This window comes from Strix uralensis, chromosome 2 (genome assembly GCF_047716275.1).
Source record: "Strix uralensis isolate ZFMK-TIS-50842 chromosome 2, bStrUra1, whole genome shotgun sequence".
Taxonomy (NCBI): domain Eukaryota; kingdom Metazoa; phylum Chordata; class Aves; order Strigiformes; family Strigidae; genus Strix; species Strix uralensis.
The window spans coordinates 55,895,516-55,920,889 of NC_133973.1; the positions used below are offsets into that span (position 1 = coordinate 55,895,516).

Here is a 25,374-nt window from a genome sequence, read left to right on the forward strand (position 1 = left end):
GTTTAGCAGTTAGGTGTTTTAAAATGTGGGAATAAAAAGACTGATAATATGATCAGTGAAGGAATAGCACATACAAATGGGCTAAGGCACAAGAAACCTGGAACAGTTTCCTGTGTAATGATCCATGCATGGCAAAGACTGTAAGGAATGGCTGGCAGCAAAGAGCTATCTACAGTGATGTAGTCATTTTATGTTCTATTAAGGTCTTGTTATTTTAGTATTTAAACAAAATTATGCTGCAGGAAAATATGAAGGCTGTTGCACAACTCTGGTAAGGAAGAAAATCAAACTTCAAAATGTTGGGCTATCATTTAGAAGAATTACATCCATCAAATTCTGATTTTTAGCTGAATATTTTGGAGACAAAAGGGGGAAACTTTGCTACAATTTCTTTCCTGAATCATACTGAGCATTGGAAATGTCAAGGAACATGTGGATAGATGCAAACAGCATTTTTTTGGCTATGTGACTGCAACTTCATTTTTTGCTTACTCAAGATGACGGGCAGAGAGAACAGCCTATATTTTCAAGAGTCACAAGTAACATATTCAATGGACCTGTTTAGAGTACTGAGCACTTAATTCTGGGAAAACCTGGATGCAAGCTGGACATATGAAAATAGATATTCTTGTATGCCCTTTTGAAAATGTAAAGAAATTAAATCTGCCTTCAGTTTCCTATCTGGATTATAAACTAATATCATAACCAAAACCATTCCATGATATGTCCAGGCTACTGCATCAGAAAATGAAAGATCCCAGTTTGAGAGCTCATGTAGGTCTCTGCATCCATATTTTCTTCTATAAGGAAGACTGTGACTTGTATCAGACAATTTATCCACCACTTTCCCACTGAGAATCCAACCTTACTATTAGTTTAACTGTCAGACATGCTCTTAACTTTAAATACATGAGGTAAACCCCACCAATAAGCCTTGTGTCCAGATTTCTGTCTGTACTGATATGTGCAGATTGACAGACACAGAAGTATCTTCAAAGAGGCTGATGAAAGAACAGTGTTGTCAAACACCAGATTGGCACAATGTGCAGGAATTCTCCCCTTTGCCTCCTTCCAGGTTTCTTTTGCTGCCGCTGCAACATCTTTCCTTATCCAGGGAAACAATGGCTCAGACAACATTGTGGTCATTGGCTGTGCAGTTGCCCCAAGCAGCCATATCTTGCTCTAGATTTAAGAGACTTAATGTGAATTTGATGTCTGGATATCTAGTTTTCAACCTGCTAAAGGTGTAAGCATGATGACTTCCACCCTCAGTGAGGCTAACACATCACTCATTGGGTGGCTTTTGCAGGCTCAGTTTTCACAAAGAAATAGTTGAGTTCTTGTGGCAGTGCAGAAACCTGAATCAAAGTCCAGGAAGTACATTGAAAGATTCCTCGGTTTATTTTATGTCAAATGTAATGAAATAATAGCTTTTAAGTATTTTTTTTAAATCCTGGTTCTGACTTGTGTGCATGCAAGGGTAGTAATAATGAGGCTCCCGCTTGCCTATGGTGCTTGCAATGTTGTGGGCTGTGATGGGAAGAGGTGAATATTAGATCCATTCTCTCTGACAACACTCTGCTAACCAATTCAAAAACCAGTTGTCCTGGAAAAGTCAGCCTGTTTCAGATGCCATGTACCATCACACAATTGCTTTCCACTCCCTAAGCACCTGAAAATACCGGATAGAGAGCTGAAGGGAGGCTTGGTAATATTGTCCGTAAAAAGACACCCCTTCCCCCTAAATCTAAACTATATCTTTTTAATATGTCATTTTCCAATATAAACAAACATCTTCTTCTGAAATATTTAAGTTGGAAGCAAGACTGTGGCCCTGATTCTTTAATATATGAAGTAACAGAATAAAAATAGGTATGTGAGAATGCCTTAAAAGATTGTATTTTTAAAATGTTTAGTGCTAAGAACAAGCACTACTCAATGTACTAGATATCTTTTCCAAACAAGCAATCCATCGCAAGAACTGGTATACATCATCTGGTACAACAGGGTGATATTTATCTTCAGACTAGACAGAACAAATCTTTTTAAGCCCTTTGAGTACTGGTCTGACTCAAAGTAAAGAAAGATATTTATCAGAGAATCTCAAGTGGATGGTGAAGTATTGTGCTTTGAATGGTTTATATTCTCCTCTCTCTCCTATATATTATTTTAACTTCTGTTTTGCTTTGCATCTAAGACATGATAGTAGGATATCTATGTTCCTGATGCAACATACAGATATGTGACATAGGGTTTTTTGTTTGACCATTTTGGGGGAAGGGTGTTACACAAATGTGGCTGAAAAATTAACATTACTCACTGACTAAGGGCTCTGATTTCATGTCTGATTTTTCACTGGTCAGACCATTGGTGGTGGCATACACATGAATAATTCTGTTGTAATATTGTCAGACACTTTTCCCTGTTATTTGGGTACAAAACCTGAATAATATAATTTACTTCATTGGCTTCTAGAAGTGAAAAATCATTCTAGGCATTGTGGTCCATCACTTGAATTTGAAATTTTATATACGGTGAGTATAGTTGATTCATTTCAAGGATCTCTCATGCAGCAAATGTTTTGGTTTCTTGTTGCTTTTTCCTTGTATGTATGTAATATATTGAGATTTGCACACAAATGAAAGAGGTAACATCTAAAGAAAGGCTGATAATACCTTGTAGTTGTTTACATGGTTCATAATTATAAACCATCTTGACCACATCTTGATTGTGTACAGAGAGTCCAGCTCACCTTTCACCTAAAGACAGTTTCAAAGCTCAGTTTGTCTTGATAATAAAGCACTCAGGAAGACAAGGACTGTGTCTCACAGAATCACCTTTTAGTACTTCGGTTTCCAGGAATTTCTAATTCTTACAACTTCATAATCCCAAGCACAAATATAATGCAGAGCTATAGATCTTAATACATGGTTTTTTATTTGAGTAGTAGCACTTCAACGTTTCAAAATAATTTACAATAAAATAAGTGGTAAAGGGAGCAGAGTTTCTCACCTAAAGGCACTCTATGCTCTCTGTGTGTGATAAAATCCCAGCATGAATGCACAGCAAAATGAAGTATTAACTTTCTTTTCTTCCTAAGAGTTCAAAACATTTTGCTCCTGTGGGATTTAATTTAAGTGATGCTGGATGTTTAGGCTACAGTCTTCTATTCACCTTTGAAAAGTCTAGATTGTAATCTGATTTAGATGACAATTGAAAGAGCTCAGTGGTCTCAGTTTAGTTCCTTGTTTATGAAACCACTGTCACACACAGCACAGTGCTGAGCGTGGCAATAATGGACCCATTTTGAGGCACACTCGCACAACTGCAGTAAAAGAGGCATGGAGTATAAACTTGACTTTGAAAAAAAAACAACCAAACAACAAATTTCTTTCTTTTAAACAGCACAAACATTTACTGAAATTTTGCCAAGTCAAACCCTCCACACTGGATGGGATGCCTTTATTCTCACAGATGATAGACTATTCTGCATTACAAATGCCAAAGCTTTTGGTACTGCTGGAAAAGAAATCCTCAGTAGGAGGAACTGCATTATGGTTAAAAGTGATTTGTGCTCGTTTGTTAAAGGTATCAGTACAGTAGAATCTGGCCAGATGGTATATTGTTAGGTGTCCATCAAATCAGAAACTATGTTAGGTTAAGAACCTGTTGAATGATCAACATCTTCAATCACCTGTTTACATCTGACCCATCCTGAAGTTGAAATAGAAATGATAGTGTAGTGTAAAACTCTGCAATAATTAATTAATTAAAATAAGTTGATACTGGAATAAATTAAAAGGTGGCCTTAAGTAATAAAGGCAACAGAAAAATAATTTCTTCATTAGAAGGATGTTTCTCATCTTGCATTATTAAATTCGGAAAAGAAAGCTCTGTTGTAGTTTTTGAAAGACACCATGCCAGTTAATTCCATTTCTATAGCCAAGTATGGATGAAAAGCTGTGCATGGCAACCATCAGTAAAGGTTTTTGTGAGATACAGAGTAGACATAGCAAAAGAAAGGTTTAGAGTTTAGCACTTCAGTGGGCTAATGTATGTTGTAGCTACTTCTCGAACGGACCATAGCTTAATCCCTCTGCTGCTAGTCAAGATAGTGATTAAAAATGGCCCATTCAGGGAATTTTTTCTGGATGTTGATATGCCAGGCTGCAGGGATGGAGTTAAGGGGGTTGAGAAGAGCAGGGTTTGTGTATGTATGGCTGATGTTTGAGCAGCTGAATTTCAAGAAGAGGGAGGGGAAGAGAGGGAAAAACTTGGCTGGTTCCAAGAGAGAGAGAAGAGAGAGAACAAAGCTTCCTTCAGTAAACTCAGCCAGCCACATAATCATAATTTCTGAGTTCCTCACAAGAGCTACCCCACTATCACTAAAGTGAAAACAAGATTGTGAAATCAAAAGTCAGCACTGGGGCAGGAGGTGGGGGGGAAGGTATCTCGTAAATGAGACAGGGTTTATGCTGAAATAACCTTAGCAGTGATAGCAAGGCTCCTGGTGAACCACTTGGTGGACTTTTTAATCTGTCTTCTTAAATGAAGAGTGTCTGTTGATTTTAAAGTAGGTTCATTGTATCAAACAAACTTAGCATTGGTGACAGAATAACATACTCTTTAATGTGGATATGGAGAAAAAAATACCTTCCCCCATCTCCCTTGCTGGTAATTCTGATATGTAGAAAATATCTCTCTATTGCTTGCTTGTTTATTTTGTAGACTTTTTTGGTATCAATTGTTACTGAACGACTTTTAAAAAATCAATGTGGAGAAAATAAGTTTGTTTTCTGGTTAACTAAAACAAATGAAGATTTACTGAGGATAGCATTAAATCTTCTTTCAGCATTAAACATTTAAGTAAGTGATGGCTGTGCTGCTGCCTTTTGAATTCACACATGGCTGCTAAAATATTTAATTTCTCAGTCTTTCTTGCACATCTCATCCATGCTAATGGGAGGAAAATGTGTTGATTTCTGATCTTTTCCAGAGAATATCTCATTAAGTGGCTGGTACGCTCAGCTCCTTAAACAGAGACGGTAATGTATTGCTGATGGTTTTAGTCCAATAGATTTACTTCAGATTAGCTGAAACACATGGAGTCCTTAAGGACTATACATTTTTAATAGAACAAAGCAGCATGCCATAAATTACTTTCCTCTGTCCTTTTAGATTCATTTCCTTTGAAAGAAGGGAGAAAAATTAATATCATGTCAAGTAGAAGGCCTAAGTTGGCAACAAAGAAAATCATTCGGAATAAAATACATAGTTAAATTTGGAAATACAGATAAGAAAAACTATCAGTTCTATTTCCCACAGATTCACTTATTTTTTCTTTGTTTTCTTATTTTTCATTTGGCATTATTGCCTGAGAAATGGACTGCACAACAGCTGCAGGGTATTCTACACATTTAGGACTGCAAAACTTGCTGGTTTACGCAGGGTCTTTCTCAGAATAGCACTTCAGAATCTGGTCTTCCCTCTGCTTAGGAACTCTGTTGTTTCATTGCTAAATTATAGGCACCTCAAGATGAGCTGGAAGCTGTGCCAGGCTCTGCTGCTACTGCCTCATCTTTCATATCTTGCTTATATCTTTTGGACAGGAGACCTGCCACACTTCTTGCCAGGGATTTAAACTAGTCTTAAGTTTTTAGAGGTGCCCATAGTTTAGGGAAGGAAAGCACTCCAGAAAATATCATAAAAGTAGTATTTTAACAAATAAGGTGTCCATACGTGTCCCTTTCACATCTGCAGTGTTGCTGATTGAAAAAAACATAGAAGTGGTTTCTATGAGGGGTTTGTCAGGGCTCGGTTCTTAAGAGCTGGAAATGAGAGCTGCTATTGACTTTAATCAGTAATTTAGATACTGTTCAAAATTGGGCTAAAGTAAGCTACTGAAAGTGGATTTAGTATCTTGCCCTGGCTTCTGTGAGTATTTTTATGTCATTAAGATGGAATGTCCCCTCACCACTGCATCTGGAAGTCTTCCAAGTGCATTTGCAAGGTTAGTAGAAAGGGGAAATATACAGTGGAACAAGCTCTGCCCATTTCTGCTTGGCCTAAGTAGGACTGGCCTTTGTGAAAGTCTTGAAGGAACACTGGCTCGTCCATTTCTGATGGCAATCCAGGAACCTGGGCAAGCTTTGAATGAAGTGATATAAACTGGATATCAACTATCTGTTCACTGCTATTATATGCACCACCTTTCTTCCCGAGAGAGCTGACTGAAGGTCAGGAGCCCAGAACGTCCTAGTTGTTTTGGCTTTCTCTGAATTAACAGTGGAAGACATGGTTCAAATGGACAAAGGGATACTCATGCTACCTGTTTGGGAAATCTATCTCCAGAGGAAAATTTATCCCATCCTGGGGTGCCTGTTTTACTTCATTTTCTAGACAGAACCTAAACAGCTGGCTAAAATTTTGTGTAGCTTATCAATGGCTAACATTTTTTTTTGCTGTCAGTCATATCTAGAGAACTTATCTATCTGTCTTTTGACACAGGAAACCTAACTTAAGCAACATATATCTTCCGTCCTGCCCCCTTCCTCCATTTTGCCTTTTTCAGGCCTGTTTCTTGACAATATAATCAGCCCCATGCTGTCCACCTCATCCTGTCTGTGACACTAGAGACAACTGGAGATGGGAAAAGAAGCTGCAAGAAAGTGAAGTGAATGGATCAAAGCATGGATTTATATTCCAGATGTGACTCCATGGCAGATGATGGTTCTGCCACTATAGTCTATGTGAATGTTTGTGCTCATGGGGAACTTGGAAGGAGTAGAAAACACTGTAAAACAGAGTGCAGGAGCAGAGTCCTTAACACATCAGTCTCACAGGATATAACAACTATATTTACTCCAGTAAAATAACTTCCAGTAGCAGCAAAAATGTTCTTTCTGGCATATTGTGGCTACTTCTTTTCTCCAGCACCTCAGGTAGTACAATACCTCTTCATAATTTCTTGTGGCTGGAAGGGAGATGATGAGTGTTCGTGTTCTGCTAGGGGATTTTCTCAGCTAGGAAAAATGCAAGCAGAAGACAATATTAAGTTGATCCAGTAGAAAGCAAAGGTGGAGAAAATGTGACATTTACATTCTTACATCCACCTGTAAGAGTCTAGTTTTAAGTCTGATACAGCAAGTCTCCTGTCAGGGGGAGTTAGATGCCATCCAGATTGGTTTCCCAGAAGAGAAGTTCCTGTAGGTTGGCTACTGTTTAACAAGTGCATTGTGGCTGTCATTCAAGCTTTTGAGCAGATTCTTTTTGTTTGTTATGGAAAAATTTGAATAATTCTGTCTTTGTTACACAAAAATCATGATCTTGAATTTACCACAGATTCATAGACGTTAGTGCAGAGTAATCAAAAGGTGTATTGCTTGGCCTGTCTTGTCTGTACCTTCCCCCCGCCCCCCCCGCAAAGTCATGTTCGGATGTTGGATGTTGCTGAACCGGTTTGGTTTATTTGTGAAATATGGATGGGCAGGAACCTGGAGCACCTGGAGCAGCTACCTTGAGCAGCCGCTACTATATCTGACTAGTTCACAAAGACACATTTGTTCTGGTTGGCATTAATTAGATGGAGAAGGTGGGAAAGAAAAAGGGAAGAAAAGAGAAGTTATTGCATTCTTGCACTGATAATACATACAGGACTGACAAGTGAAGAGGAAAATTGCAGAGCATAGTGGCTGTCTCTACGGGCAACTGAAAACTGAGAGAAGTCAACAAACATGGCTAAAGAATAACCCAACCTAGTTCATTCTTTGCAGGCCAGTAACTTTTATTTTTTCAAGGGACTTCTGCTTTGTCTATTTGATCTAAAGAGAGCTAGGTAAAATTAATTAGTGATAGATGTGTCAAATAAATGTTACCTGGAATGGAATTTGCAATTAATATTAAAATGCCATTGTGGTGGGTTGACCTGGCTGGACACCAGGTGCCCACCAAAGCCGCTCTATCACTTCCCTTCCTCAAAGAAATATAACGAAAGGCTCGTGGGTTGAGACAAGGACAGGGAGAGATCATTTGCTAATTACCATTGTGGGCAAAACAGACTTGACTTGGGTAAATTAGTTTAATTTACTACCAATCAAATCAGGGTAGGCTAATGAGAAATAAAACCAAATCTTAAAAATACTTTCCCCCCACCCCTCCCTTCTTCCCAGGATTTACTCCCTATTTTTTCTACCTCCTCCCCACAGCAGCACAGGGGGACAGGGAATGGGGGTTGTGGTCAGTTCATCACATGTTGTCTCTGCCGTTCCTTCCTCGTCAGGGGGAGGACTCCTCAACTCTACCCCTGCTCCAGCCTGGGGTCCCTCCCATGGCAGATAGTCCTCCGTGAGCTGCTCCAACATGAGTCCTTCCCACAGGGCTGCAGTTCTTCACGAACTGCCCCGTGGGGTCACAAGTCCTGCCAGCAAACCTGCTCCAGTGTGGGCTCCTCTCCCCACGGGTCCACAGGTCCTGCCAGGAGCCTGCTCCAGCCCGGGCTTCCCAAGGGGTCACAGCCTCCTTCAGGCACCCACCTGTTCTGTTGTGGGGTCCCCCACGGGCTGCAGGTGGAGATCTGCTCCACCGTGGACCTCCATGAGTGCAGGGGCACAGCCTGCCCTGCCATGGGCTGCACCACGGGCTGCAGGGGAATCTCTGCTCCAGCAGCTGGAACACCTCCTCCCCCTCCTTCTTCACTGACCTTGGTGTCTGCAGAGTTGTTTCGCTCACATATTCTCACTCCTCTCTCCAGCTGCAGTTGCCATTGTACATTTTTTTTTTTTCCCTCCTTGTAAATATGCTATCACAGAGGTGCTACCACCATCACTGATGGGCTTGGCCTTGGCCAGCAGCAGGTCCATCTTGGAGCCAGCTGCTATTTGCTCTATCAGACATGGGGGAAGCTTCTAGCAGCTTCTCACAGAAGCCACCCTTGCAGCTCCCCCACTACCAAAACCCTGCCACACAAACCCAATACAGCCTTGTAGTTTCACTTGGAAAGCACTACTAGGCATCACATCCACTTTTTTGTGAAATTATTGCTCAGCAGGTCCAGCGCTTAAAATTAACAGTGGATCTCGTAGCCATGGGATGTTATGAAGGCCCAATATATAAAAGGGCTCTCAAAGGAATAACTGACGGGAGATGGGCACACAGATGGGTGTCCAGCTGGCCATTGCCAGCAGTAGAGTGGGTATTCCTGGAAGAGGTTCAGTTGGTAACTGGTTTCTTCCTCAGTTTCCTCTTAACTCACACATCTTCTATGGAACATAGCCTTTCCATGGCAACAGTGAAGAGGGATATTTGGTTAATCTAGCTTGACTGTTTTCTATGAAAAATTATGTCTGTGTTAAAAATCTGAGGTTCAATTAGATTAAAAGTAATAGCTGCAATATGTATTATTCTCAGATGGTCTTCTCTGTGGCATGTTAATACCAGTCTTGTATGATCTTTAGCTTTGAAACATATAATTGACTGTGTGATGGCTTCTTCATTGACAGAAACTTGCAGTTTAATATCCCTACCTCTTAGAGGGCTTTGTCATTCCTTTCAGACTGGAAAATGTTATGCTCTAGACCTGGAAGTTTCATAACAATTCCTCCCTAAAGATATTGTTACTGCTTAAATAACCAGATGATTTTTTTTCTTGAGTCACTGCTGGAGCCTTTATTCTTAGGTTTAGCTGATAGACTTTATTGTTATTTAAGCTTTTTCCTTTTCTTTTGCTTGAGAACAAATGGACTGTTTCCCATTGTTTTTGAGCTGGGAGCTATACTTTTTGTTGTAATTTATGATAGGTTACAGTAGCAGGAGTTTCTTCTGAAGAAAAGCAGAAAATAAACTATATTGTGTTTCTTTCTTTGTCTCTTGGTCAGCGTTACTTTTGGGGGGAAAATTCGTTTACATAGACTACAGTGTTAGTGATACCAAGAACTGCAGGGGCTCTGGAGAGCCTACAACTTTAGTGACAGGCTCTTCTTTCAGGCTGGTGGGAGAGAATACTTGCAGAGTCCTTAATCTGTAATTTGGCAATGAACTGGGCTTTTTTTGTCTAGATGCAGGTGCATGCCCTGATGAAGACACTGACAGAGAATAAAGAGTATGACACAAGAGAAAAGTTACCAGATAATTAGACATTTAATAATAAATAGAAACAAATTATTGCTCTGTTACCCAAGATTGGTGCTCATTTAATTTCTTACAAATCATGAGTACTTAAAGAGGGGGAGTGATTGATAGGATTAATTAGAGCTATATGTTTAACAAGTGCTCCTAGCTATAATGGCCTCATTAATTAAAACCTGAACTTTGTAAGAAATCTCTTTGCAATCCATATTGGTTTATGAATTCTCTCTTTTTTTGTTTTTGAATGGAGGAAAAATTAGATTAACAGGTCAGTAGTGCATACAAAAAATAATATGTAATGCATTACAGTGATTTATATTTCTTTGGAGAATCAGAAAAACATGAACCAACACATAAATCAAGCATAATCAACAAGGCCAGCCTTTGTGGAGATGTTTTCTTTAGCAGTCTCTGGAGGTCTGTATTTAAATTCATCTTATGTGAGGTTACGTGAACCAGTCTTTGAACTAGCTGTAGATGAAGTATACCATTTTTATGTTTTAAGCTATTTGCATTCCATTGAGAACATTGAATATCCATAATCTTCTTCTTCTATACATTTGCATGTGTAAATAGTTATATCTCTTCACTTGATAAACTCAGGAAAATAGCATAAGGGTGTATATGTTTCCATACACATCGAGGGTCTTGATGCTGCAGTCTTTGGCAAATGTAAAATGCACTTAAGTCACTCAACAGGTACTATGCTGTTAAGTAAGGATTTGTGTTCCCTGATGCTATGCTTTGTTTATTGTGAGTTAATGTTCTTTATTAAAAAGCACATCTTTCCTTTACTCATACATTTCAAGGCTATTCATTTCAATTTGCTAATGGTCCTCATTCATTTTAATACTTACTGGTACATTGAATATAGGAATATCCCTGAATATATAGATATAGGGTATATAGATATACCCTCAGGTCTAAAGATCATTAGCATATGCTTGCTTTGGCCTAATCCTCTAAGTATTTGTCTATGTACTTAACTTTATTTAGCATTCCAGGAAATTCATGTACCTGGTGCTGTCTCTTAGCATCTGTAGAGCAATTGCCACTACTGTTTGCAGTAAGAAGACACCCCCTTTATAAGAAAGCTGTTGAACTATGGCTTTAGTTGGAAACAGAACTGAAGTTTTAGCTGCAATTCACATGTGTATATGCAAATGTGAAAGACAGAGATTTATCACATAATTGTGTGAGTCATTTGCAACAATATTTTATTAATATGTAAATAATAGATTCCAATTATTGTCCGAAGTTTGTAGTTAAAGTAATAGTTTGGTAATAGAGAGGGCTATGTACTTTCCAATTTTTGTGTAGTTGCTTGGGAATATGTTATTTTCTATAAGAGAAAGCATAACGTGTGGGAAGTATATATGGCAAAGAGAAATGTAGTTGGACTTGCCTGTGAGTATACAGTGTCTGAGTCACTAAAGATAACATATTATGTCTTAATATCAAGTTTAATGAGGGTGTTTCATATCTATCAGTCTTGATCACTCTTCTGCAATTTTTCAGGAATTTTGAGTAAAATGTAATTTTTTAAAGAAACTTTGACCCAATTCTGTGTTGTTTATGTGACTCAAAACTTGCATAGTTTTCAGCAAGACTGTTGGCTTAAAAGCAAAGAATAAAGACAACTTGGTACTTACTAGGACACTTGGACATGGAAGTACTATTTGTTCCTTATTGAGCATAGAGCCTGTGTTTGCAGAGCGCTTTGGGAAACTCATCTCTCATTTTTTAACATTGAAGCATCACTGTTGCCTTCAACAAAACTGAGAGCTGGGTATGAGGCTAAAATACACTTTTAATTACTGGAAGTGTAGATTCATAATACTACTCATGAATACCACATAATCTTCCTGAGACTAAAGGTTATGTTTCAACACTTGAGAATATAAATTTTAATTGGTTCTCTAACACAGTTCCTTGTGGCCACTGTATAAAAACATGCACAGATTCAGGCAGTGTTTCCCAAGTTTGTTAATGTGATACTCACATCCCCGTTTTCTGAATCAGATCACGTAGAAGTAAAGCCTAATCAGACATCCTCTTTGTAAAGTACTTCTACTGAGGAGACTAATCTGCTGTTACGATATTTCTTTTTTAAGGCCAGCAGCCTCAAAATCAAGACTGATCTCTAAACCTCCCAATGTTTTGGGACTTCCTAGATTTGAGATCTCATTGTCCTCTGCACCATTTAGGAATAATTCCTTTTCCAAACACTGTACCAGAGACTTTGACTTCAAATGTCTTTAGAAACTTCAGGCTTCATGTTTAGTAAGTTTCAGATCAAGTTTGTTTTGGCATCACACCACTAAAAAGTAGTTTACAACAAAGCAAAAGAAAACAATTTTCTTATCTTTTAAGTACAAAGCCTTTCCGTGTGATGAGTTTGAATGGATAAACAATTCTTTAGGCTATGCTGCAGGAGAAGACATTAAAAGGAACAAGTTCCTGTGGATTTGGCTGGGGCAGTTTGTGTCTTTTTTTTGTCATGTTTTTAAGCATACACTTGCACACTGACATTCTTCAAATTTTATTTTAATAATTTTAATAATACTGATGTTTTCATACTCCTGCCGTGATCATTCTCTCAGTGTCCTTCACGGGGAGAGATTAGAATTCAGTGCTGTATTGTTAATCTAACAATTGGCAACAGAGTAATTAATCACAGAATCACAGAATCATCTAGGTTGGAAAGGACCTTGAAGATCATCCAGTCCAGCCATTAACCTAACACTGACAGTTCCCAACTACACCATATCCCTCAGCGCTATGTCGACCCGACTCTTAAACACCTCCAGGGATGGAGACTCCACCACTGACCTGGGCAGCTCATTCCAACGCCTAACAACCCGTTCTGTAAAGAAATGCTTCCTAATATCCAGTCTAAACCTTCCCTGGTGCAACTTGAGGCCATTCCCTCTTGTCCTATCGTTTATTACTTGGTTAAAGAGACACATCCCCATCTCTCTGCAGCCTCCTTTCAGGTCGTTGTGGAGGGCGATGAGGTCTCCCCTCAGCCTCCTCTTCTCCAGACTAAACAACCCCAGTTCCCTCAGCCGCTCCTTGTACGACATGTGCTCCAGACCCTTCACCAGCTTCGCTGCCCTTCTTTGGACACACTTGAGTAATTCAATGTCCTTTTTGTAGTGAGGGACCCAAAACTGAACACAGAAATCTCTTTCTCTACCCAAAACCCAAAATGCAGCAGTGAGCAAATGGCTTCATTGATCACAGGGAATTGTTAAAAGCAAGTCCTGTGTAGCAGTGAAACAGGATGGGAGTAGCTTTTTTTTTTCCCTCTCCTTGTCTAACCAACCCCCAAAGATTACAAGTTGCTGCTCTACATTATAAACAAGGGGATTTTTTGTTTGTGTCTCACTCTGAAGTTTAGAAAGATACTATTTTTTCTGAGTAAGGGAAATCTGATATTTGATGGTGCATAATCTATTCATTTACTATGACTCAAGTACTACACATTGCTCCTCCAGCAAGGTACAAGTGTTTCAGAATCACATGCTGCTGTTGAAATTACAGTTTGCCTTTCTCCAGAGAGCATTAATGGTGGGTCATTTATAGTATGGCTTATTGAGCCAAATTAAAATGATATTTAAATACCACTGTAAAATGTAGATGAAGCATTAGAGAGGAAAATGGCAACCCTGCATACAGTCACCCATCATTGTCTTAAGACTTCCATTGGTGAGGCAACAGAGGGGTTTTATAGCTCAAAGAGTAATTAATGTTAAACAACCATTTGAAGGAGAATTGGTACTTAGCATTCATATGAAACAGTTTCATATTAAGAAGCTGTTCATATTGTATCACCTGAGTTGCTCTTTCTGACATAGCATTTCCTAATTTTTCCAAAAAGCTGGACTGCCTTTTTCTTCCTTCTATGGCCTTGATGTACAAAGAGAATCACAGGGTGCAGACACTGACTAAAAGGCAGGAGCATCTATACTTCTCCGCTACTTTTACCTGGGGTGGACAGAGGATGTGACCAATCAGTAATGTACTGAAGGTATTTGACTGGAGCAGGAGGCCCCTGCATCTCTGACATGCCCTTCAGAACAGTCATGAGGCTGCTCTAACTCTGGCCCGGTTCAGCAAAAAAGTGAGACTCAAATGTCTTCTGGATCAGCCCGTCTGTGCTGACTGACAATGTGGCAAGAGAAGAAAGAATGGAGAGATATTATTTTTAACCAGTCCACTGTTGTTATTTTTCTTCATCATAAAATCCTATGATTAGCTGTATAGAATAAGTAATTTACGTGAGTGTGCTTGCCTGTGAGAAAGTTACAAACTGCAGACATATTAGCATATTTGTTCCAATTGTTAGTATTAAAGCTCCACTATGATCTCATACTATGCTATGGTATCTGCTTTCTGTAGACAGTGGACCAATTGTTTGGAGTATATGCCTGGCAGCAGCACCTATCAATCTAAAATGTATGTCCTCTGTCCATCAAAATAAGATAAAATAGAATTCCACAAGTAATGAGCTTTAAAAAAAAAGATTGTATTTCTGTGCTGCACATGAAATGAGTGGCATAGAGGATTCTCTTTCGTGAGCAGATGGCAAAGCAATAAAAATGAGGTTTTGGAAACTGCATATTAGGATTTCCAAACCAACAAGTAAAACTCTTACTTTCTAGCTTTCTTAAAAAACTACCTGGACCAATTTTAAAGTCCAACTGTTTTTACCAAGATATTTATGCCTGACTTATTAGTGAGGCAACTGAACCCAATAAAAAGCTGTACTGGGTACTTGTGGGTCAGTGAATTCCAGTAGTGACACTGGAGTACAGTTTTGTGCCTCATCTGAGTTGTTATACCCTGGTCAGGTATACCAGTATACCAGTCAGCCCTGGTACTATCTTTTTCTAGGACTTTGAATGCTTTATGAAAATAGGATTTTTGTAACCTATTGGGTACCTGCTTGTTTCTGTCCTACTGTTGATCTGCTCCAGCTCCTAAGATGCTTTGTTTCTTTATTGTGAAAAGCATTCTAACCATAATAATACTGAGTTACTATACAGCACAGCCATGAGATGTGCAGAATACAAAGCATGCTATTTGACACTCACTTAAACAAGAGGATTGCACTGGCCAAACTCTTCCCATGCAGAGCTGACCCTGAATTTTGCAGAAACAGACGGCTGCACAGCAAATAGATTCTGGAGAGTCTGTCATCAGAAATACATAATTTAGAACACACACATGATGAAATAATAATTTTACAGTGGTTCAATAGGTGGATATTCATCAAGTATTTGAGCCCTAAGCTATGTTAAGTTTAGATACATTAAATTACCTCTCTGAGCTAATATATTACTAGAGTCTTAGATTGAATTTCTTCACAACCTGCTTGAGCTAGGGACATTGACAGTTGAAATCAAGTGAATCTTTTGGATACAGTTTAAGAAATTACTGTCACCAGTTATGTGCTTCTTTCCCCTGCTGTAACTTCCTGCAAGCATAATACACCTTAAGCAGTCATTTTTTAGTTTGTGTCTTGCAAAGAAACTCATGAGCTGTGGTTCAGCACATAATCTACTGATTCTGTGGTGAAGGTGGTAACTTTCAGCAGAAAGGGACAACTGGTGACTGACACATCTTGTGTTTCCTTAGTAAGATTCTCCAGAACTCTTAGTGGGCACCATAAGTATGCAAATGCACAACTGTACTGGCTCTGAAGATGGTATCTTGTTAAACTGTGGTAATTTGATCATATTCAGTCATATGTCTCAGTTCTTCTGTTACATGAGAATCTAACTCCATGTCCAAAGACTTGTGTAGTGAGGCTTTCATGAAATCCAATAGGTATAGCAGAGGAGGAAGGCTAGAAGTCCTCTATTTTACACCTGAGTTCAGGAAGTGTAAGGGACATTAATATGGTAAAGGATGTGGATATTTGTCAGATGCATTCTTTATCTTAAACTAAGGTTCTTGACTGATAACGGCAACAAGTTGGCATAACCAGTGGCGCAAGTAGAAGTTTTTGAGGCTATGGGTTTGAACCCATAATTATTTACTTGCACACATGTGCATGTGCATACTCGTGCATGTGCGGTGAAAAGTGCACCGAGACCTTCACAGACATACCATCCTACAGACATACTCAGCTAAGTTTTGAAGCTTCTTCCAGTGTTGTCTTTAAACACATGCAACATTGTCCTCAAACTGAAGAAGCACACATGCAGAAGTCAAGGCAGATGGATCAGTAGAATTAAGATTATTGGAATTTTTTGGCGTCACTTTTGTGATTGATTAATCAGAAGATTTAAATATAAAACCCTACTTATTTATTGAAACTGTTTCAGACTGTGACTGGTTCTTTGCAAGCAAAGGGCATGAAAAACTCAGGCTAACTATAATGTGGACAAACAGAGCAGCAGGGCAGCACCTGCTAATAACACTGGTTTTTGGACTGGTTGATCCCAAATGCATCTGGATGAGTGTGAGCCAGCATGGCAGGAAGGACAGTCCAAAGAAATGGCATGATGCTGTTTACTGAAAGAGCAAGGACAGGATATGAACTGAGGAATCTAAAATCCTTCCAGCTAGAACTTGTTCTGTGGCCCCTGCTGGGCTGCTTATAACTTGACTTGACTATAGATTATCCATGGACATTTAATATCATGGAAAAGAGTTCCAGTAATCGTAATCCCTTCGCACATCTGTCTTGCTTTCTGCATGCTCATTTCGCCTGTTACAAGTTGCCATTCCACACACATTCTAACAGACGTTGCCAGCAGAAACCTTTAAAAACCTTATGAAGAGTGTGCGTTTGTGAGGGGTCCAGTCTATTGTTTCAAAGAAATGAATAGGAAATTAAATAATCACAACAGTTATTTATTGTTTCAATGAGAACAAAGTGCAGGCTCTTCCATGGAAGAAAGACCAAAGACAGTGTGGATTTGCAACCTTATGCTCAAATGTCTGAGGTATGTTTTGTTTCACTTTGTTGTGTTACCGTTGTATGAAAGAGGGCATTACAACATGAAAAACGGAGAACACGAGGAAGCAATTCTTTCCTGCTGTTTCCACTTTGCATGAATTTTTAACACCTTTGTTGGAGACCAAATGTCTGGTGTGACTTCAGCCAGGATTCCTCCCTGGCACTTTGCTGAAACATTTGTAGTTTTCTGTCACAGTTTGCTGCTTACACGAAAGTTTAGCTAAAAAAAACTAATAAATAATTAAGCAGCTGCTATCATCTTGTGTTTCACATGCTGAATTTCAGAAAGTGGGATCTCCATGGTGTTTGTAGGAAGAAAAGTTTTTCCTTCACTCTTTCAGACTGTCCCCACTGTCAGCAAACTCCTGCTTGACTTTGTGTTGTTAAGTTTTTGAGTAATATTTGGAGAAAACAATAAAAAAAAAGTGAACTGATTATTTACCACAAGGCTGTTGTGCAGAGTTCTGCCATTCTGGAGAACAGCAATTTTGGAAACATTTATTTTGCACATGACAGGCTTGGCCAGTCCCGGGCAGCCTCCTGTTAGGGGCCTGGGCACTGCCAGCCCTCACTCAGCACTGGGTTAACTGCCCCCAGGGCTGAGCTTGCCCTCTCTGGGGCTGCCACTGCAGCCCTCAGGCGTGTTGCTGGGATGCTGTGCGAGAGAATCCATTTCTTCCTGCCTTCTCACCCTAGTGAGGCTGGCCCTTGGGAGGGAGAGGAGGTCTTTGGCTGTGGGCACAGCGCGGAGGTCTGGCTTTGGGAGCACAAATCCTGGCGGAGGCAGTTAGGTGGAGCGGGTTTTCCTGCAATTGTAGGGGAGATTTTCCTGTTGCGTTTTGGCTGTGACTGTCTCACAGTTGCAGGCGCAGTCAGTGCTGCTGCAGGATTACTGGGATGGTGGTGACTGCTACTGCCTGTCCTGACTGGGCTGCTGGTGTTTTCTGAGAAGGGTCAGCGCACTCCCTGTCTCCGCAGCAATGTTTCAGCCAGAAGATGTAGGGCAGGATCCAGTGGTGGGTATGCGGCTGTGCAGCTTCTTGGGAACTAGAGCCAATGCATATGTGTAGGCTTGCCATTGCAAGTAATTTCAGAAGTATTTTATAATGCATTTAGCAGTCATAAGGGAGGAGTTGAGGTTTGCTCTGTTGCTATGATGAATTATCGTTTTGATACTGAAAACTCAGGAAAAAAGGGAACTTCTTTAGCAAAAATTATTCTTCGCCTTGTGTTTTCAAACAAGGGCTTTTTGTTGTCTTTTGAGTTGTCATAAAACTAGTACGAGAGATAAATGGGGCATTAGCATCTGCATACTGTTAACATCTGGAACATTATAATTCTGTTTTAAAAATAACAGATGAAGGCTGAGATACATGTTTAGGTGAGAAGAATTAAAAAAATATAGTCATTACCTAAAGCTTGCTCTACTCCTTGTGTAGAGTCTTTCCAATCCTATTTATTTGTAACTGATGAAGTTACATAACCTAAAGCGATGATGTGTTTAAGTAGTTAAGCGATGACGTGTTAAGGCTGAGAGATGATGTTTTTTCAAAGCACCGGTATGCTCAGAGTGATGGTCTGGTCACTACCGTTATTTTTTGTGCAAGTTCTGTATTCACAAAAGCCCACAAAACATGCCATACCTGTAGGAGGATCAGAAACATGTATAGTCCACAGGTACAGAATTTCTAATGTGATTTTCCCAGTACAACATTTCAAGACAAGCAATTGTCTGAGAACAAGATAAGCTGACATTCAGTCAGGTTTTAAAGTAGATATTTAACAAGCTCCTGGGAAAAAAAGCTTGAGGCTGGAGGTTGTGCAGATGCATGCCAGTAATTCTTTCACAAGTGCTACTCTCTTTATTACAGTAAGAGTGACCTGCTTGTTAGCTAACAGGAAATGTACAATTTATTTTAGTTTTTTGAGATAAACTGTGAGACTTTATATGTTGTTGATGAGGAATGTCTCAAAGGGATGTATTTAAGCTATTATTTTCTCTTTCCGTGCTATCTTAAAAGCTATTAAGCTGTTTTGTGAGTGACATTGAGAACCTTTTACTTGTGAGGCCTATCTGGTGTATTGATACAGTTATTCAGAAGCAATTGCTCATTTTAGTTGTTTTTTCCTAGTCCCTTTTGGGATGTTCTGAAGACTCTCTGCAGGACAATTAATTTGAGGACATCAAGTAAACTAGTCAGTAGTCCAACCAAACTAGTACATAGTCCAACCACCTATAGCCAATGGATCCTTTTCATGTGCATGCATACATGTGCATGTGTTTGGCAGAACACAGCCATAGCCATGCAGTAAAAACCATTTTCCATTCATTTCATGAGGCTACTCATCAAGGCCTTTCCCAGGATCAGGATCTCCCTGAGCACAGGAGAAGAGCTGTACAAATCAAACACCACCTACATCTCAGGGCTGGAGGGAGCTGGGTCTCTAAGTAACAAAGACTGTCTAATGACAGCTTGAAAAACAACGCTCGGTAGAGTGAGCTTAAATTTAATACTGAATCTTCTTGATGTTGTACAGTTTTCTGGTTGATGTCAGGTGAAGCACAGGTAAATCAGGTAATTTTTTCTTACCTCTTCACTAGCTGAATTAGAAACTGGTGTTACCTGGTTTCATATTGTACTTCAGCTCCCAGAGCATCTCTCTGGTCATCAGTAGGTTTTAAAAAGACTAGTACTATTTACCACTTCAGTTTGTAGGCTGCAAATTACGTTGCTGTTACAATGAAGACCTTTGCTCTTAGTTTCTTAACTTGAAGCAGTGAAGTTTTGTCACAGTGTGGTTTCTGAGAACCTGTGAGGCAAGATTATGTGGCTATGGTTAATGATTGGTCTTGTCTCAGATCTTTGAAAAGTCTTTAAAGGATGACATTCTTAAAGGGTGTAAATGTATAGAAGAAAATATTTGAGATCACCAGGGTTTACTGTGGTATGTTTCTGTTAAGTAACACTTTCTCAATGAATAAAATCCACGTGGGCATGCCTCTGGTAAGCAATGAAGTATTACTGGCTCTTTGCAAAAAGCACCTGCTGACGTGACTTTGAAAGTCCTAAAGAGAGGTTAAGTGAAAACTTGCCACTTTAGTATTTAGCTTTATTTGCAAGGAATAAAGACTAAGACTTTGCATCTCATTGTGAGTACTTCACTGAACAGGCTGGGTTGGGATGCCAAACCCTTGAGTGTCTTAGGCGCAGAACAACTGGCGCTAGATACAACTCTGTACTTCTTTGTCTTTTCAGTTGATTTTGCTGTTTTCATTTTGTGTCCTGTTGTGTTGGGGTCAGAGTTTTTACTCATGCACTAACCGTTTTGGTTATTTGGGTTAATACTGCCATTTGGTAATGCCAAACAGCGTGAGGAGAGAACTAGTAAAGTAGTTACTACACTTTTTTGGTATTGTGAATGGGAGAAACTTAACCCTTTGAAGCCTGTTAGAGAGCTGCAGTGGATGGCAGGAAGGACGGGGATGAACAGTTGGGAGGACAAGGGTCTTGCACATTGTTCATGATCTGCAGTATAGGAAGGCAAGCTACTGTTTTGTCAAAAAAACTATGAATAAAATACAGAAGTTACAGTTAGGCTTGTCATGCCAAGCAAGCTGATCTTAAGACTTAGTGCAGACCCCATTGCGTCTGGTTCTCAGGAACTGTCTGCATGCCCTTCATGTGCAGCAGGGACCAGAACCATCTGAATCCACAAAAATCCTCGTGCAGTAGTGTCAGTTGGAAATGGGTTGCTTTGGGATCATTGTCCTGCAACTCAGTTCAGGTTTCTGTGTGTCCTCTTGGATCTTTAAATACAGAGAATGACAGAAATGAGGCACGTTGGAAGAGAACTATTGGAAGCAAATTTGACTAAACAAGTGATTGTTGAACTCATAAGAATAATAAAGAATAGATGTAGAGTCTCCATTTTATTTTTTTAAAGCTCAAGAACACTGGAAATAGTTACTTGTTAGTTGGTGTAGTCTTAATTTCTTACGTTCTTAAATTCCTTTCATACCTGGAATGAAATAAGCACATCTAGAAGGCACAGATCACTTAATCCTAAAGATAATCTAAAGTATTTTAAATGAGATGGCTTTAGAGATGCCTGTTTCTTTCTATTGACTATCAAGAGACCTTAAAGAGACCAGTTCAGATGAATGCCACCCTCTGTGTTTAGGAACCACTGTCCAGCAAGAGAGAGGAGCTGGTTTCTCATATTTGTTCTGCTAGTAATTTGCTACAAGGTATTTTCAGATTTCTGTTCTGGTCTACAGGGCAAAAGAAAGCTCCTGAAATCATTCTTCTAATGGAGAACAAGAACCTAGTACCCCAAGGTAGAGTGATGGAAGCATACTTATGGTGGTCCTGGTGACACTGGTAATTTGGGAAATATCCCCACTCTTCTTGGAGCAGGCCTTGGGGTCTGGTGAGGGCCCATGTGAGGGTTCTGCTCCCCAAATGGAGAAGCAACCCTGCCAGTTCCCGTTTTGTTATTCCTGGACCCAGGAAGCCTGAGCTGGGTGTTTTCTGCACCAGTGACAGAGGTTTCTGTCAGAGGTCTAAAACAGATTACCTTCAGAGCACAGATATAATTTCCTTATCCTCCACCCTGCCATGGTTCACAGCTAATTTCCCCTTCTAATTATCTGATTACAATCTTGAGTTTTAAATACAACATCGATCTTGTAGAGTTCAGTATATTGAAAGTACAGCAGGCATAAATTAGGGGGAACTTCTCAGTGTTGGACAGTGGGGTTTTTTGCATTCTCCAGAATCTCTTTGTAGTCTTTGCAAATGTGCAGAATATAACTCAGAGAACGTGTGTTTGTTCTTTAAAAAAAAAAAATCAAAAGCCTTTTATAAGCTGTTTTAATGATCACATATGAAGATTGGAGAGCAGGGCAGGGAGAGGCTAACACTGTGTTCTCTATAATGCTGTAGGGATAGCTTTATAAAAACAAGAAGCTTTAGTTTGGCAGAAGTGCATCTTTCAGGTAGTTTAAATTCAGAGTCCTGTGTGGTGGGTGAGGTCACACCTTCATACCTGTTGTAGTTTCTGGGACATTTCTTGGTGCTATTTTAAATTCCCTCTTTGATGAGAAAGCTTAGGTTCTTCCTTGAGAACTTAAAACGTCTTTATCTAGATGGAGGCGATGATTATGAATTTAAGCAGTATTTATGATTCCCTTTACCTAGTTGCAGGGAAAGAATTCATAGGACAACTTGGTGGAAAGAGAATGCAATCATTTCTTTAAGCCACCCTAAGATTTTCCCTGAAAACTTGCAGTAGCTTAAGGGCCCCAGTGTTTCCAAGCTGCACTAAATTACATATCCATGTGTGTGAGCGCATATGACTAGAAGGAATGTGCTGAACTATTTATGGCTGTTTCTGTTGCTGTATCATCTACGCTAAAGATCAGGGAGTACCATGCCACCTAAGGCATTACACAAGCGAAATTCCCAGCTGGGGAAATGCAAGAGATTTCCAGATCTACTGTGCAACCAAAGCCCTATGAAAACTGTTGGGTTTTGGTATTTACTGTTTGGGTAAATTTATTTTACCTTCCTTTTGTTGCAGAGTAGCATCTGTCATGTAAGAAGCTCTTACCTTGAAATGAGAGAGAAAAAAAAATGTGTGTGGTGTATAGGAATTTGTCCCCTTTGGCAAGTTTTTGGGGTTGCTCTAGTTGTTTCCCATGCTGCCAGTATCCAGACCAAGATGTGAACCTGATTCCTCAATATTTGTTGTTGTCTAGTTATGATATACCCCAGAATAAATACCAATTTCTCAAATGAAGAGTGTGAATTTAGTTGAAGACGTTTTTGGAACAGACCTTCAGCCATAAATTTGTTAGGATATCACTGCTGATGCTAGTAGACCTCTGCTGATTCACATGTGCTAAAGATTAAACAATCCTTTGCTTTTCTTCCCCTGAAGCATTTTGAGGAAATATTAAATCTTATATCTAAAGAATGTAAAGTTACAAGAGTTGCAAGAATATAAAAAGTAAAGGCCAAAAAGCATTTCAGATGTATACTAGTATAGGTTTATGCACACGTGTAATATTGTATCTAATGTATTACTATAGATAATATTAAATCACCTATTTATTGATTGCTTTGGGATTTCCAGAACATGATCTTTTTTTTTTTTTGCCTGTTAGCTTTTGAGGCTCAGTTGTTGTTTTAGCTCCCATGAGAAGGCATATGTGATGTTGTGCCAGAGACCTTAATTCTGTGAGCTGTTTTCTCACTGAATAACATACAGGATTTGGCTTACTAGCCGACCTACTAGCATAGGTTTTAACCAGAGAGGAATGTTGTCTAGGCTTTATATCACTACAAACAGCATAGCAGATGTGGTTTTGCTGTATTAATATCCTTTAAATGTTGCAAACATGGAAACACTGCATGTAACTTCTAGACAAGACAGCTAATCATTCTTCTGTCAATGAAAATGTATGAATAGGATGAACTACTCATTTTTATGTTATTTGTTTTTGCATACCAGGAGCTGTTGAACAGGGACTATCCTTTGAATATTTATTAATTTGAACTGCTTTGGTAAAAAACAGTGGGAAAACAAGTATTTGCTTACTTCAGGGTGTGTGTAGCTTGCTTTCTTTAGCATTATAGAAGTTTTCATTAAACATTTCTAAAGAAAAAATTCTGACTTTTGATTATTCATTTTACACTACTTTTACACAAATTACACAAATTACACGAATATCTCACTGGCTGTGCTGCTGGCAATTACTAGCATCTCAAGTACAGGCTTCAGTGTCTGTGCTGGAGAAGGTAAAAGCTGTAATGGACTTGGGACAAACTGGGCTATGAAGCAGTCCATTGGTTTAATCACATTTGAAATGTTTATTAAATGTGATGTGAAACAATCACATTCACTTGTTGTAAGGAAAAGTTGTTCCCAAGACAACTTTGTGTCTATCCTAGAACAGGATAGAAAATGGCAGAGAGAATAGCATTTTCTTTTTTTTTTTTTTTTTTTTTTTCCCCAGAGCTAACAGAAGAAATTGCAAGTGGGTTTTTTTATTGCCCATAGCAGATTTTATGGCAAGAACATAAATTTAAATTTTCCTTTTATAGTGCACTTAACAGAAAAATACTGCCACTTTGAAAACTACAGCTGTGTACTACGATAGTAGTGTGCTTAAGCACTCCATAGTTTATTCAGGAATAGTGTGTGTGTTGACTGTAATTCCTCTTGTACTATAAGCCTATGATACATATATGTATGCACACACACACGCATGCATACATGCATAACACAGTTTATTATATTTCATACTTCCATGTTCATATTTTGTATAAAATTTCATTTCATATTCATATAGTGGCGATTTAATAAATTTTATTTTCTAACTGAAAAGGTTGGCAATTATTTTCTAAAAAAATACTTCAAGTGTTTGGTCTTTAATTTAACGTGTAGTCTTATGTCCATTTATGAACATTCCTATACATGAGGACCAGGGCCAAGATAGCCTTACTGTAGTAGACATTCAGTAGTAGCCTTAACACAGCAAATTGTTAGAAAATATTATTAGGAAAAATGCTATCTGAACCTGGTTGGGTGTATTTTGGCCATAATTCACCAAACCACAACAAATGGCGATTTTGCCAGAGAAATAACGCATCAAGGAATTTTGGAACATGGTGTAAATCCAGAACTTTTGCTCAGTGCTATTTGTTACTGAGATTTTTAAAATTTGCAGAATGGCCTATGGCTGTTTCTTCCTTCAATGTCACTGAGTTCACTGCAATTTAAAAGCTCACTGAAACAGCTTTAATTCATGCTATGAGCTCCACCTTTACTAAAGTGGAAAGCAAAGCTTCATAGGACATCCTCTTCCACCAATTTTTCACTCCTGGTAGACTCTCTTCTCACCTTCCCTGAAGGTTGTAGGAGCAGCTGAAACAGAAAAGGAGCAGGACGCAACATGTGGCATGCTAAAACATTGACTGCTATCTTTATTCTAATAGCTAGTGATTTATTCTGCATGGGGAGAATTCTGTGATGTTTTACTGACAAAAAGTGACCCCAGAATACTGGAATTTTTGATACATTGATTTCTAAGTGTAGTTTTATATTTTAGGCATTTTACCTCAGGCATTATGATAACACTTCAGAAATATCATGTTCTGGCTTGAATGTACTAAAATAAGGTGAAGAATTTTCTTTGGCAGTATCACTCTATAATTACTTTGTTAATACAACAAATGTAAAAAATTAACAATATTATTGATCATCTAGTTAAC

The 25,374-nt window shown here is 39.0% G+C and overlaps 1 protein-coding gene across 3 annotated transcripts in view; it reads left to right on the top strand.

The window, feature by feature from the left end:
• The window catches only part of MID1 (midline 1), a 359,385-nt gene that overhangs the window by 228,705 nt on the left and 105,306 nt on the right, over window positions 1-25,374 (top strand). Inside the window, exon 1 of one of the 3 annotated variants that reach the window (XM_074858823.1) lies at window positions 17,988-18,111. The exons of the other annotated variants lie outside the window; for them this stretch is intronic. The gene's annotated coding sequence lies outside the window, so the exon portion shown is untranslated. Of the gene's footprint in view, window positions 1-17,987; window positions 18,112-25,374 lie in introns of those variants that run through there. 3 annotated transcript variants of the gene reach the window in all.